General features: G+C 41.6%; 1 long non-coding RNA gene and 1 pseudogene across 1 annotated transcript; both read right to left on the bottom strand.

Moving 5' to 3' along the window:
• Positions 1-1,023: 1,023 nt before the first annotated feature.
• On the bottom strand, positions 1,024-5,663 carry LOC113569446 (annotated as a pseudogene).
• Positions 5,664-12,102: 6,439 nt separating this feature from the next.
• Positions 12,103-12,545, bottom strand: LOC118240632. Its single transcript, XR_004775540.1, has 3 exons — positions 12,516-12,545; positions 12,309-12,364; positions 12,103-12,143 (listed from the first exon to the last, which is right to left on the bottom strand). It is a non-coding gene; the product is annotated as an uncharacterized LOC118240632 (long non-coding RNA).
• Between the last annotated feature and the right edge of the window lie 909 nt (positions 12,546-13,454).

The raw sequence follows: 13,454 nt of genomic DNA, 5'->3' as shown, positions 1-13,454 counted from the left end.
TTGGGATCAAGGTCCTTAACCCTCAGTTGATCAAGTTGTAAGTTGCTTTGGATAAAAGAATTAGCTAAATAATGTCGGTCTGCTGCTCCTAAACCATAAATTAACCATGCAGATATGACTAAGTGTTGGGTGAAAAGGATGAGACAAAGGTATGAAATGCAAAATGAAAGCAGGACGCAAGTATATACAAGCTTACAGTAAGGTGGCAGTTACACAAACAGCACACAGAGAGCACAAGACAGAGTCAGGACGATGACCAACAAAGGAGACGTTTAACACGAGGATTTAAATACATGCTGATGAGAAGGAAAACAACCAGTTAACAAAGGGGAATGGCCACATTTGAGGGGTGTGTACACAGAAGCACATGATCACACCTCAAACACAGGAACAACAACACAGAGCCACATGTTGGGCTCTACCACGTAGACTAGAGCAGAGGGAGTGGACCGTTACAGCTGGGTGGTAAACCTCTGACACAGCAGGTGTCTTAGCATTAAGGAACTCTATAAAGGTAATTACATATTCTCATGACACTGGGCTACACAATAGAATTTACTATAATCCATTTGTAATTATAATTTTACAGCATTAAAACCTTCACCTGCTCTTGTTTCTGTGGGTGGTTGTGGGTAAGCGGAGGTGGGATGGGGCTGTAAGTAAACACACTAACAAAACCCCCTACAGTGTGAAAGAGAAATACAGTGATAATCACTGTCTGTGTATGTCTGTACAGACATGCAGTGATAATGTCAGAAAGATATACACTTACAGTGTGTATGTGTGTGAGTGAGACAGAGAGTAAGAAGTGTGTGAAATGTTTTTCATGGTGTATTTGACATGCACTACCTGTAGTCAGAGGTAAGGCAGCACAGAGACATTTAAGAAACACTTTAGGATTAATGAGTGGGTCAGTTATCACCTTAAATATTGATTAGGGTACATTATACATCAGTTACAAAGGGGTTCAGGTAACACTCTCAAATTAACAAATGACTTTACAATGGAGTTAATGATGTACTGATCGCAGCACAGTAATGTGTTTATGAATGAAAATACTCACACAGCTTTTCTGGATGCTGTGACCACTGGCAGCAGTCTCAGTAGACATTCCTCTGATGGGTCATATTTACTCAGGTCAAACTCATCCAGCTCCTCTTCTGAGTTCAGCAACACAAACACTGTAGTTGACCACTGAACAGGAGAGAGTCTGGCTCCACGGAGACGATGGCCACGTCCTCTGTTCAGGTATGTTTGGACTTCATGCACTAGAGAATGATCCTTCAGTTCATTCAGACAGTGGAACAGATTGATGGATTTCTCTGGAGAGGGATTCTTCCTGATCTTCTTCTTGATGTACTTGACTGTTTCCTCTGTGCTGTGAGAGCCACTTCCTGTCTGTGTCAGTAGGCCTCGTAAGAGAGTCTGATTGGACTGCAGTGAGAGACCCAGAAGGAAGCGGAGGAAAAGGTCCAGATGTCCATTCTCACTCTCTAAGGCCTTGTCCACTGCATTCATAAGGAAGACAGACATTGTTGATCTTTTAAATAATCTTTTCTTTTTCTGGTCCAACACATTTGTGTTGTTGAAGATGAAGGAGAGAAATGCATATAAAGCAGCCAGAAACTCCTGAATGCTCAGATGCACAAAGCTGAACACCTTCCCCAGGTGGAGCTCAGACTCCTCTCTGAAGATTTGGGTACACACTCCTGAATACACTGACACTTCTTTGACATCAATGTCACACTCTCTCAGGTCTTCCTCACAGAAGATCAGGTTGCACTTTTCCAGCTGTTGGAAAGCCAGTTTTCCCAGTGCAAGAATAATATTTCTAGTCTGGAAAAAATCAGTGTCAGCTTTGCCATGGTACTTTCTGTCATTGTGTTTGAGCTGAAAGATCAGGAATTTTATGAACATTTGAGTGAGAGTTTTGGGGATCTCTCCACTCTCTGCTTCACCCAACATTGTCTCTAGAACAGTGGCTGCAATCCAACAGAAGACTGGAATGTGACACATGATGTAGAGGCTTCTTGATGACTTCATGTGTGTGATGATTCTATTGGCCAGGCTCTGATCACTGATTCTCTTCCTGAAGTACTCCTCTTTCTGAGGGTCGCTGAACCCTCGTACCTCTGTTACCTGGTCAACACACTCAGGAGGGATCTGACTGGTTGCTGCTGGTCGAGAGGTTATCCAGAGGAGAGCAGAAGGAAGCAGATTCCCCTTGATGAGGTTTGTCAGCAGCACATCCACTGAGGTCGACTCTGTTACATCCGATAAGCTCACATGGTTGTGGAAGTCTAGAGGAGGTCAACACTCATCCAGACCATCAAAGATGAAAATGACTTTGTAAGCATCACAGTCTATTAAATGTAGTTGTTTTGTTTCTGGGAAAAAGTCATGAAGTAGATCCATCAGACTGAAGTTTTTCTTCTTCATCAAATTCAGCTCCCTAAAAGGAAGTGAAAATATGAAGAGGATGTCCTGATTTGCTCTTCCTTCAGTTCTGCACAGAGACAGTTTTCCCAATTCCAGCAACTCCTTTAGTCAGCACTCTTCTGATGGGTTTGTCTTTAAAGAGGTCCTTGCATTTGATGGGTGTCTCCTGTGTTGCTGGTCTCCTGGATGCTGTCTCAATCTGTCTCACCTCATGTTCATTATTGACCTCTCCACTCCCTCCCTCTGTGATGTAGAGGTCTGTGTAGATCTCATTCAGAAGGACTGAGCTTCCATGATGTGAGATTCCTTCATTAAGTTTCTTATATTTCTTCTCCAGTTTGGATTTGTGGAGTTTAGATTTTTCATGCACAATTTCTAATAAGAAAACAGAAAACAACACAAAACATTTTAATTTCAATAGCTATAATCAGTCGAGTGTATCTATCAGTAAAATCTGGTACAGTATACAGTAGTGTTGCACCATGTCTGGCTCCTAATCCATGAACTTGTATTCTTGTTACACATGCTACCCACCCTTGAATATGTTTATGAATATCTTATTTTTCTCTTGGTGACATACTGAAAAGTCTCATAAATTAACTGATAAGGTAAATCAGTATATGCTATATGATTATAAGCATGTTAACAAATGTGTGTTTATGTGGTAAGTAAACAAAGAACAATGTATTGTTTGTGTATTGTTCCTCAGTTAGATAATACAAACTAATCAAACTATGTAAAGTGTTCTCACCAGTGTTATTACATTTGTTAGAGCAGATTTAAGGACGTGTTTAACAAAAGTATTAATCTAAACTTGTTTGATTTGTGTAACAGCATAGTCCAGGCTATGCCATCTTTGGCCACCAGAGGGAGACACAGGGCCTACTCATAATAATCAGAGGCAATCAGTTACACCCGTCATTCAGCCTACTTGAGAAGTGCTCACAGACACCCTGATGCTCAGTCTTTGTTCAGAGTTTTGGTAAACAATAAAGTGGGTCTGTTGGGTCTCAAGTTCTCTCTATCCTTTCTTGGTTGAGAAGGTTGTTTGAAGCAGTTTTAGGTGTGCCAGACCTTTCCCCTAACAGCCCTAGTTGTTGAAGTTTTCTGTGCTGGTAGCACACTGGCTTGGACACCCTGAGGATGGTGGCTTCTTCCCCTTCATGGGTGTTTTGGACTTCTTCTTTTGGGAGGCTCATCTAACCCTCCCCCAGTGGGTCTGGTGTCTCCTCCAATCCTCCCCTGACCCAGTAGGTGTGAGCTCCCTAGTGGGTCTGGTGTCTCCTCCAATCCTCTCCAGACCCAGTAGGTGTGAACTCCCCAGTGGGTCTGGTGTCTCCTCTAATCGTCCCCCAGATCCAGTAGGTGTGAGCTCCCCAGTGGGTCTGGAGTCTTAGTTCCTTGCTGGCTGCTCACTCAGTTTTCTGGGATCTGTTGGAGTCACTCCTCCAGCTTAGGGGTCACAGCCCCAAGTGCCCCCATCACCACTGGGACAACCTTGGTGTTAACCCTCCACATTCTCTATTACTACTTTAAGTCCCTGATATTTATCCAACTTCTCATATTCCTTCCTTTGGATGTTTCCATCACTCAGGACTGGTAGATCTATTAATAGTGCTGTTTATGCTTCTTGTCCACTGAGTGCTTCAGGCATACAATACATACATACGCACTGTTGCGTACACAAGGTTCTATATTGTCACAGTATGGCCCCGTTTGTGTGTGTGTGTGTGTTCAACTGTATGGCCATGCCCTCCCTGTGTTTCACACCTGCTCCTCATTTTGTATCGTTAATGTGCATGTATAAGTCTTGTGTTTTGAATGTAAATGTCTATGTTTGAACCTCTTTGTTTTGTGTAACAATAAACGTTTCTTTGTGTTTAACACGACTTGTCCCCACATCCTGCTCTGCCTCCTCACGTCACATATATATCTCCTCTGTGACTGTGTCCTGCATGCCTGTCACTGCCCTGAGTGATTGTGTCACTGGTACTGTTTTGTACTTCATGTATTTATTTAATTTGTTGTTATTTCTGCATTTGTCTTCCATTTGCACTTATGTAGTACTGTGTAGTTATTTAGTCCTGCACACTGTACTGCTCTATTGTACACTTATGTCATCCTATGTGCTGCTGTATTGTATATTTCTGTTGTCTAATGTGATGTAGTCTTGTGTGCTTTATTGTACACTTAAGTCGTCTTGTGTGCTGTTGTTTTGTACATTTATGTGATGTATTGATGTATCGTACAATTACGTAGTCCTGTGTGGTGTGCTGCTGTAATTGTGGACATTATGTGTCACACCATAGTCTGACAAAAATTAAATTCCATTTTCACTCCAATGCAAACATTTGATATGAAGGAATGACAATAAACTTGACTTGATATTACCATCAATAGGAGCAAACATTATCTACAATAAATGAGCAGCTATGTGCATATGTAGATGTCTCCTTCTGTACATAATCAGTGATGTTCTTATTCAGATGTTAACTTAAGTAAATAAGAAGTGTTGTGTATAAACAGACCTTCACTGAGAGCAGAAGTGCTTGAAGATCCTCCAGTCTGAACTTTGCTGGAACTGGACACTTCCTGAGCTGGAGGAGAGAAGATTGGAAAATCTGAACTTTATTATCCTTATGTTAATTATAATTTTATTATCATATACAGAGTACTAAAGAACCCCAGACTTAGAAAGTCGAGTTTACATCTCTGAGGACCATTATATTCATAAACCACATATGTTTATATGTAATTATAAATAAATAAATATTAACTGTGTCCTTTACCAGATGCTCATTTGGACAAACAGATTCATCTCTTACCTCCATTTGTAGTGTTAAATATGTTCACTGTCATTGATCCCTGAATCTGATTCAGTACAGGAGCACTGACATACCCTGATTTTTATTATCATTATATTTATTGTCATTATCAAATACAGAGTAATAAAGAACCCCAGACTTAGTAGGGAGGATTTATAACTGTGAGGACTGTTATATTCATGAACATCACATGTATCTACCAAGTAATTCTAAAATAATAAATATTAACTGTAATTTCTGATGAAAGATGCTTATTTAGACAAACATTCATCTCTTACCTCCATATGTAATGTTCAGCATCACTGGTCCCTGAATCTGATTCCCATGCAGTACAGGAGCACAGACGTTCCCTCCTGTCTGGGCTGTGATGTTGGTCTGGACTGGACTGGAAGCTTCCATCTTCTAATCAGTCATTACCTCACAAACACCACTAAACATCAAAGAATGATGATGTCTTTGCTCTAGATGATTTCCTGAACTCAGTGAATCCATTTAAACTATTTAATTTGTTGATTTAATGTATTAATGTGGTAGCATTAAAATAGAATACATATAGGTGGTCATAAATACACCTGCTTCATTTACCGTACCTGTATAACAGTAGAATGTGAAATAGAATATGAAATTCAATATGCATATTTCTTAGTTTTATGCATTCTTAGATTTCAATTCATATTCTTTTGCTTTCATACTAGTTATCAGTTTTACAGGTGAGAATAGCACCACCCAGAGCAGGACACCAAGTGTTTCACAATCACAATCACAAACCACAAGTGGACATATCAATGCAATACTTTAATGCAGAATCCATCAAATGATGTTTCCAAAACACATGGAGATAAAACAGCAGCGTTTACAGAGGTTACAGGAATCAGTTGATGCTTTGATACATGATTTTGGAACTACTTACAAATGCTGCAGTATCCTACATGCGTAATTTTAATCTAATGAAAACATTAGATTAAAATTAAAACAAGCTGTGGCCACTCCCAACAAAACCTGTTGCCAAGACTAAGAGGAAGGAAATTCATTTGCTTTGAAACAGTAGTTCATAACAAACCTTCACAGCAGATAAGAGTGCAGCTATCATCATACAGTTCACATATGAAATAGACACAATCCAGCAAAGCAAAATAATATTACTTAATTATAACAAAAACTGAACTAAACTGAGCTGTTTATAAAGACAGAAAATTTAAGTACAGCAGAAAGACTAAGGAGCTCTACTACTGCTGTCTGTCTCCACTAACACCATCTACTGGAGCTTCAGTCCAAATTCTGATCATTCTGAATGTACAGCACACACTCACATACTCACCATTTTCCTCTGAAATACATTTATGTGTTTCTCATAAAATGGTGATCATGCTCAATCTCTCTCACTTTGATCTAAATCTGTTTGTCCTGTTCAGTTTATCATACAACTTGCTGGAATGTGGAGACTCCAGTTTCAATTTTATCTTCATATTTTAACAGATCATCTCCTACTGTCTCCCTCCCAGTGCTGAATAAGAGGAACAGACTCAGGGTGGGTCACAGGTAAGACAGGTGTTAAAGAATGCAGCCAGACTGGTACAAGTACAGTCAAACACAACATGTAGAACTACTGGAAATTACCTCCAAAGCTATTAAAACTATATTTAATTAAATATCCTATTAAATTAATTTAACTAAATGGAAAATACCCCAAAGCCATGCAGAAGTGAGTTTATGACATGGTGTCAGTTTACCCACCAAAAAACTGCTTAGAATGGGGTAAGAGTGGGATAAGAATGGGGTAAATATGGGGTAAAAGTGGAGTAAGAGTGGGATAAGAATGGGGTTAGAGTGGGGTAAGAGTGGGGTAAGAATGGGGTAAGAGTGGGATAAGAATGTGGTAAGAGTGGGATAAGAGTGGGGTTACAGTGGGGTAAGAGTGGGGTAAGAATGGGGTAAGAGTGGGGTTAGAGTGGGGTAAGAGTGGGATAAGAATAGGGTAAGAGTGGGATAAGAGTGGGATTACAGTGGGGTAAGAGTTGGGTAAGAATGGGGTAAGAGTGGGATAAGAATGTGGTAAGAGTGGGATAAGAGTGGGGTAAGAATGGGGTAAGAGTGGGATAAGAATGTGGTAAGAGTGGGATAAGAGTGGGGTTAGAGTGGGGTAAGAGTGGGGTAAGAATGGGGTAAGAGTGGGGTTAGAGTGGGGTAAGAGTGGGATAAGAATGGGGTAAGAGTGGGGTTAGAGTGGGGTAAGAGTGGGATAAGAATGGGGTAAGAGTGGGATAAGAGTGGGATTAGAGTGGGGTAAGAGTTGGGTAAGAATGGGGTAAGAGTGGGGTAAGAGTGGGGTAAGAGTGGGATAAGAGTGGGGTTAGAGTGGGATAAGAGTTGGGTAAGAATGCGATAAGAGTGGGATAAGAATGTGGTAAGAGAGGGATAAGAATGTGGTAAGAGTGGGGTTAGAGTGGGGTAAGAATGGGGTAAGAGTGGGGTACAAGTGGGGTGAATGTGGGAATGTCCTGCTCCAGAGTCCTTTGACTTTAGGCAATGTTCTCACTGACCACTATGGATCCAATGCTTTTCACACTTTTGTTTTGCAGTGAAGCTGAACAAGGAGGAAGTTGAGGTTAATTATTTACCTGATAAGAAGGGCCAAGATGAACACAAACAGAAGCAGGGAGCAGTCTGTCCAAGGTGTAATATATCACACTGTCTGTACGAAAGCCCTGCGTCCAAATGGAATTGTCTTACATGCAACAAAATTAGGCATTTTGCGGCAGCATGGAAAGGTAAAACAGAGAGGTCAGCGGTCTTACAGGACAGCCTTGCCAGAGACAGTGAGTCATCCTTAGTAGTGTAGTGGGGGATCATTCAGACAATAAGTGAAGGTGGATCTTACAGCATATGGCAAAATAGTCACCTTTAAAGTATTGATGTCATAATTATGTTTTGCAGCACATCTTTAGCTCTCCTACAGCACCTCTGCTAGTGAAAACTGACATAGTCTTCAAGAGTCCAAATTGATCAATGAGAATGCTTGGAAAATTTCTAGCAAAGACAGGAAAAAAGGAGTCAACTACAAATTTTGGATTTTTGTAGTAATATGCTCACAATCTCCTCAGTCAGGACATGGCATGCAACATGGACTTAGTAGCTTAGTAGGTCAGTGACCATGTGGTGAAGGTCAGTGACCAGGTGTTGCAGGTCAGTGCCCTGGTGCTTGAGGAAATTGTGCTCCTGAGTTGCAAGCTAGTTAAAATAGAACTTAATCCCAATGTAGTATGTTTAAGTCACACAGTCTAGCCACTCCACATAGAGTGTGTTCTGCTGATTCGAAAAAGTGAACGAAAAGTTGCACAGGATGTGGTCCATAGGAATCATAAGGGAGTTCACCAGGCCAACAGAATGGTACACCCCAGTGGTTCCAGTAATAAAAAAATGGTCAGAGAAGAAATATAAAGCACCTCGACAAGCTTGTTATGAGGGAAACAATTATGCTACCTATGCTGGAGGCATCTGGCAATGTTAAAGAAAACCCTGAATGTCACTGTTGACACATAAAAGGCCACTGGGCTAGAGAATGTCATAAAAGGAAAGCAGAGCTCCATAGAATGCAAAATGCAGTCTCTATAGGAGCCTCTACAGGAGAAACATTGTGAAGGGATTTACATATATTGCTTACTTTATATTATATATAAATGTTGCATTATCTATAAAGGCAACAATGTATTTGTATAAGTTTATGTCTGAGCTTAATATCTGTTACACTTTAGACTGTCTCTCACCCCGAGTGGAAGAGAAGACCTGAATCACAGGAACCATGTGTGTGTTTACAGCTGTCAAATGTGACCTGAGTGAGTTGGCTGACTTCCAATAAGGGAGCACTTGATGAACAGTAAAGGGGGCAGGAAAACCACGAGGGTGGAGAGGAACTATAATAAAGCAAGTGTGATCATGTTTGGGACTCGCTCTACTAGCAGTCATTACTGACAGAGGGACAGAGTCCCTTGTGCACAAAGCATTCAAATATTACCTTCTACCTGAGGTATGATTGATTTCCAGAGTTCCACCACAGCAATCATTTGTCAATATGAATTTTATGCAGTAGATGCTCAAAATTAATATTAAAGCATAGTTCCAAATTCTTAAAAAGGGAGAAAAGCCAGAAAGACATTTCTTTTGACATGTCATTAAAACAGTGATGTGGACATCACATGTACAGCTTGTTGTTTCATAAGTTACGTTAGCTTGTAATTTGGCTTGGAATGGTCGGACCCGGTCAATGTTGGGAACTTGCAGTTTGGCTTGGAATGATCTGACCCAGTCAATGTTGGGAACTTGCAGTTTGGCTTGGAATGGTCTGACCCAGTCAATGTTGAGAACTTGCACCATCACACCTTTTCCAAGCTTAGTCAGAGAGGAGACCCACAGTCTTTGAAAGCCCTGACCTAAACAAACATGTCAATGGTATGTAAAACCCTCAGTAGGACTGCTAGATATATTGACAGAACAGTGGTGTAATGCTGGGCTTAGAGTGTATGAAATTAGTGAGAAACTAATTTTTGTTTTAAGCTATGAGGTTGTACAATATCAGAAGGACTGTGCTGTAACTGCAGGCTGGTTTGAGAGACTGTTGACTGTGCAACAATTATGTATAGTTCAGTTCCATTCCCTTTATAATCCACAAAGAGGAAAGTCGTCTTGCAGCCAGGCACACTAAATATACAACACAGAAGTCACAACATACAACAACATCCACAAAATCACAACACTCCCTGCTGAAAAGAGAGAAAACAGTGGCCTCTGTCAGGGTCCTGTGATAGAGAGATGCATCATGGTTATTGAAACAGAAAGAAGAGAGGTACACTTATGGGAAAGAAGTAGGGAGGAACAGGACAAAGATCAATGATTTTGAGGTCCTTTGAAGAGGGAAAACAGGAAAGACAAAAGGAGAGTTCTGAAACTAATTAGAGTGCAGAAAATCAAGTGAGTGTAGGAAAGATGAAAACTGTGACGTATGTTCTGATGTGAGTACAGAAATCCAAGGAAGGTCCCAGCCATATGCCCCTTTAGCTAAACAATGTGTAATATGGTCAGGAGAAAAAAAATGGGGTGGACAGAGCCCAGGTAGATATGACAGGTACAATAAAATACCCCCAGGAGCAGACAGTCAGTGAAGGGCGGTAGTTGAACCCTGAGCAAGACCCTTAACCCTAAATTGTATCAAGTTGTATTCAGTCAAAATTATCTCGCTTTGGATAAAAGTGTCAGCTAAGTGCCATAACGTAAACATACAGATTTTATTGGTGTTCATTAAATAAATATAAAATAAGCTCCAATCCTCCTGTATCCTTCTGCTATTGACAGCATTCGACCTCACCTTCAACCACCCTCCTCCAACTCACAAAGTGGGCAATGTTCTAGAGCTGATCTTCACCCATGCCACCACAACATCGGACATAGCAGTCACCCCCGTCTGCCTCTCGGACCATCACTTTCTCTCTCCCTTCCTTCTCTTTCCATCCAGTCCTCTCCAACATGTTCCTCCTCCTTCCATCGCAATCTGCACTATATAACTCCCTCTTCCCTTACTTCTACTATTTTGTCCACCCTTCCTCACCCTGACTCTCTGTCTTCTCTCTCTTTGGATACAGTTACAAATACTTTCATTTCTAGACTCTCCTCATCAATGAATCTTCTGTGCTCTCTCTCCTCTAGACCTGCTAAGTCCTCCCCACCTGCCCCCTGGCTAACAGAAACACTTCACTGCTACAGGAGAGAACGAAGGACTGCAGAGAGGCGGTGGAGGAAATCTCACATAGATTCAGACCTCAGCTCATACAAATTTTTCCTTTCCAAGTTTTCACTGGAAGTAACATCTGCAAAGTCATCCTACTACAGAGAGAAATTTGAATCATCATCATCCACGCAAGCTCTTCACTATTTTTTCTTCTCTCCTTAATCCTCCCCCTCCACCTACTTCCTCATCTCTTACTCCAGAAGATTTCATCACCTTCTTTGAGGAGGTTGCAGCAATCCTCCAGTCCTTTTCCTCTGTTCCCACCCCTCCAACCAACATTCCCCAACATCCAACTCTCTGACTTCTTTTTCTCCTCTCTCCAGAGATGAAATCCTTCAACTCCTGACTTCCAGGAGTCTGACAACATGTCTGCTGGATCCAATTCTTTCCACTCTGTTCCAGACAATCACAAGAGATCTGCTTCCTTTCATCTCTGTCATCATCAACAACTCATTGTCTTCTGTATACTTGCCAAAAGCATTCAAACTGCCAGGGTGGTACCAATCTTCAAGAAGGCCACACTTGATGGCTCCAATGTTAAGAACTACAGACCGGTATCACTTCTCTCTTTCCTCTCAAAACCCCTCAAACAAGCGGTTTACAATCAATTGTCTCTTTAGCTCACCCCAAACCAGCTGCATGATCCTAATCAGTCTGGCTACAAACCGGCACGTTCTACAGAAACAGCCCTCATAGCAGTGACGGAGAAGCTTCATGCCGCTAAAGCTGCCAAACTGTCATCTGTTTTGATTGTTCTAGACCTTTCAGCAGTCTTTGACACAGAGAACCACAACATTCTTCTCTCTGTTCTCTCCAGGCTTGGTGTGACTGCCACGCTCGCGTCGCTTGCCATCGTCACACCCCACTTTCGGAGTGCTAACGATTTGCTCATGGCCACGGGGTCCATGTCATAAACTGCCGAGCAGTCAATGCCGTGCTGCTCAGTGAGGCGACGTGTGTCCAGCGAGCTCCTAACCACTACCTCATTGCTCCCGTACTTTGTCTTGTACACTTTGGCGAATCGGATTAGCAAGCAGAGGAACACCAGCGCTGACGTTAGGAGCAGAAACAGTTTAGGGTATCTGATGCGTATTCCCATCCTGACAGAAGAGAAATAGCATCAAAGACGAAAAAACAGTTAGGTACACGTCGGTCTGCAAAACACATACGATTCAATTTCTCTCGCCTCTAAATATATTTATGAAGCGAGCGGCACGGCGCACAGAAGACTTCAAAAGTTTGTGGTTTGCATGTCCTCAGCTCACCTCGCTCTGTTGATCGCTATATGAATCCATTAGACACTTTCTGCCAGCATTATAGCCTACACAAAGTTAAACCAAAAAAGGAAGCTCAAACTTCCTACTCGAACAGTAATCTTACAAAGTTCTGCACAGGTTTACAACCCCAACTCAAAAAATATATATATGTAACCTTAACACTGTACACAGTAAAAAGCAAAATGTGGAAATTACATGCAAATCTACAGACAGCTGGTTTCCGCGTGTCTCCATAAGTATTGTGTGACCGCCGTCCTTTCGCTCGCGACAGGCGTGTGTAAGCGATCCGCCCAAGCGGTTTGCGTCTTATGTTCCTGTTCGCCTAAACCGAGTCAGCACGACTCGCACATTTTTTTAATGCCATCTTCACGTCTTTTGTAGCCTAAATAGACCATGGGCAGGGTTGCCAGCTGGCGCATGAACCCCGACGTCCTCCACCGTTAGTCCACGAGCTGTAATAACGTGACCGTACGGAAGCACGTGGCACTGTCAGCCCGGGCGCACGGTGAACACATCAAATAAGCACAACCAGACAGCCACGGATTCCTCTTAGGAAAGGCACGTTTTTCATTTGCGTTTTTGATACTGTGTAGGTTTGGTGTTTTACCACGTACATTGTCCGCTCGTTCATGGATTTAGTGTTGAGAAAAGTTTCAGCCGTCAGCAGCTTCTGCCGGGGACCAGCTCACAGTACGAGAACAATCTGAGTTACACTCAGCACAACTTCAGCATGTCAGTGCGACTTCCTGCTTTTTTTTTTTTTTTTTTTTTTGGTTTTCGATAACAGATTCTGTGGGATGGCCACTCTTGCACATCTAAAGCAGTCTTCACTAGTTTTCTTCATCGTTGTTATTTTGTGTCAATCTAAATCTTAATTTAAATAAACTTCTGACTTTTTTTAAAATCACAGTTCCTGTTTTAAATATGCGCAGTGGCTTCTTGTCTTTGCTTATGGCCAGCGATGTCTAGGCTCCTTAGCTAAATCAAATCATCAAAATTTGGTTTGCAACATTCTGAAATGTGGATCCTTTTTTAAAAAACATGGGACATTCCAAAGTTTTAAGCACTTGTCCCACAAGAAACTGCAGTGTCTGCAGTGAGTGTCTCCATACTAAACTCAAAGATTAAGATAAA

Source organism: Electrophorus electricus, chromosome 22 (genome assembly GCF_013358815.1).
Source record: "Electrophorus electricus isolate fEleEle1 chromosome 22, fEleEle1.pri, whole genome shotgun sequence".
In the NCBI taxonomy this organism is placed as follows: domain Eukaryota; kingdom Metazoa; phylum Chordata; class Actinopteri; order Gymnotiformes; family Gymnotidae; genus Electrophorus; species Electrophorus electricus.
Note: the sequence above shows the minus strand (reverse complement) of the source record. Positions and strands in the feature narration are given on the sequence as shown.